The 2,500-nt window shown below is 36.5% G+C and overlaps 1 long non-coding RNA gene across 1 annotated transcript in view; it reads right to left on the bottom strand.

Annotated features, from left to right (window-relative positions):
• LOC137629550 (uncharacterized) overlaps window positions 1-2,333 on the bottom strand; it is a 215,658-nt gene extending 213,325 nt beyond the window's left edge. Inside the window, exon 1 of the long non-coding RNA XR_011041533.1 lies at window positions 2,293-2,333. This is a non-coding gene — a long non-coding RNA (uncharacterized lncRNA). The remainder of the gene's footprint in view (window positions 1-2,292) is intronic.
• Window positions 2,334-2,500: the final 167 nt, after the last annotated feature.

Genomic DNA, 2,500 nt, shown 5'->3' on the forward strand with positions numbered 1-2,500 from the left:
GAATGCCATGGTACAGAGGCTATGGCACTACCCAAGACATATAAAGGGATAATTGATATACAAATGAGACAGCATGCAACATGTTTAGTATTCTGGAAATAAAGTGTTTCTTTGTTAACCTAAACTTAATGATAAATGTTATCCTCATTGCTTTGGCTTCTTGATTAGATCACATATCAATATAACCTGATAAGCTGGCCTTGTCCCTTTCTCCATACCTGAGTTATACATTTCTTCTACCATATCTCAGTTTCAATTGCCCATCTGCCCAATATATCATAAGAGGCTGGTCACAGAAATGGAAGTACGATATGCTATGTCATACGGGAGGACCTCACTGTTTATTGATGGTGCCTTACTTTATGTCTCTGTTACTATCTGACTACACAGTGCTCAAGTATGCTTCATAGCCTCGCCATCAGAATTTGGACAACTGAATTAGAGAACTTTTGATTGTACTGACTCTTCAGAGATTGTTGAAGTTGATTTATGATTGAATTTATAAGATGCATTAGGTTTGAAGACACTTATGGGAAGTAGCAATAATAATTTCATCATAAATTTCATAGACAAAATCTCCCAACTCTGCTAGCAAGTAATTGTTTTATGAGATATGCTTATACCAAAGTAAGAGAGATTGCATGTAAACTAGCTCTGTTTTCCTAGTTTGAAACTGAACTATTACCCCTTATTTTGTTTAAGATTACACTAAGGCACACTATTCTATCTGTTTCCTTATTTCCTTTCCTCATTAGTCTATATGTTCCTTGTTGGAGCCGTTGGGCTTTTAGCATCCTGCAGTCGAACAGGTATTCTGTTTAATGTTTCTCTATGATAAATTCCAAAAACTCCTGAACTGGATAAGGTACTGAACGCTATAGTTGCCTTTTCTACATCTGTTATACTAGTACCTTAGGGTCTTCCCAGTTCACATTTTTAAGTCCCTACAGAAGGATGTGAACAGGCTGTGAGCGTGAATGTCCTGGCTGTTATCATGAAGGGACTCGAGATTTTACTTACTCATCAAACTCGTATTCTCTTGCTTATCTGTATAAGCTGTGAAGGGTGAAAGCTGAATAAGCATTTATAAAGTACTCTAATTAAAGCCATTTTAGTGCCACCTTCTCCATAGGGAGGAACAATGCCATCAATGCACCTAAAGCAGGAGCACTGTAGGCATTACTTAAATGTTTGCATTGTCATTTCAACCCCTATCTGGACCTAGATTTTAACCTCCGACTATACTCCAGTCTCCATTTCATTTCTTGTATCTTGCTGTCCAGTCATTTGACTTCATTTCATACAGCAACTGCAGAGTTTCCTCCAGTTTCACAGAGCTATTGAACGGCCTCCCAGGCACCAGTGCCTGATTTAAGTATCTCCCTGAAAGGCCAACAAATTTCCAGGGATTTTGTCATGAGGTTTATGTCAGTAGACTAGGTTTCAGATGTTCTGATATTCTCCTTTTAGGGAGTGTATTTTGTATAGATTGGTCAGAAACTGTCCAAGGATACTGCAGTCTTGATACGTAGTGTTTGTCAACAACTTGTAAATTGGGACGTTATTATTATTATTATTATTATTATTATTATTATTATTATTATTATTATTATTATTATTATTATTATTATTATTATTATTACTAGCTAAGCTACAACCCTAGTTGGAAAAGCAAGAGGTTATAACCAATTATGACCAAGGGCTCCAACAGGAAAAAATAGCCCAGTGAGGAAAGGAAATAAGGAAATCACTCGCGTTAGTGGTACATATTCATAACAGCATGTCAACAAGAATACTGTATACCTTGGGGGGAAGAGAGAGAGAGAGAGGAGAGAGAGAGAGAGAGAGAGAGAGAGAGAGAGAGAGAGAGAGAGAGAGAGAGAGAGAGAGAGAGAGAATCAAAGCTTCAGTAGACTGTTTGATGTGATATTTGTAAAGCAAAATAAAACGTGAAAAGACGAGTGTAGTACGTTTCAACCTCCAAGCTATAATGGTCCTTATAATAGGGAACAATAAGGTTGCTTTCTTATGTCTGTTTGAAGTGACATATGCCTTTTTAATAAATTAAACCATCTTGTCTTTATTTTAAACCTTATCTGTTTCTTGCAAATGGCACTTCTCTCTCTCTCTCTCTCTCTCTCTCTCTCTCTCTCTCTCTCTCTCTCTCTCCTCTCTCTCTCTCTATTCTACTACTACCTACACTAAGAAGAATAAAAAGAAAGTGTTCAATTAAAGGTCTAAATTTAAGCGTTATTACAAAACACAACAAAATATTACTTGTCCTGTACTCACCACCCAATGGCATGCGTCTGAAGCTGTAACAGCTCGCTTTTTCCTGTCAAAAAGGAAAAGACAAGATTATTCTAATGATTTTATTGTGTATATACAAAATATCCTATGTTCATATGGTAGCCAGATGTGGCATATAGGAAATGAATGACCAAATCCTCGTGAAAATCGGTATGTAACATATACACAGAATAATAACAAAAATAAAAAT

The sequence above is a fragment of the Palaemon carinicauda genome, chromosome 37, assembly GCF_036898095.1.
Source record: "Palaemon carinicauda isolate YSFRI2023 chromosome 37, ASM3689809v2, whole genome shotgun sequence".
NCBI lineage: Eukaryota > Metazoa > Arthropoda > Malacostraca > Decapoda > Palaemonidae > Palaemon > Palaemon carinicauda.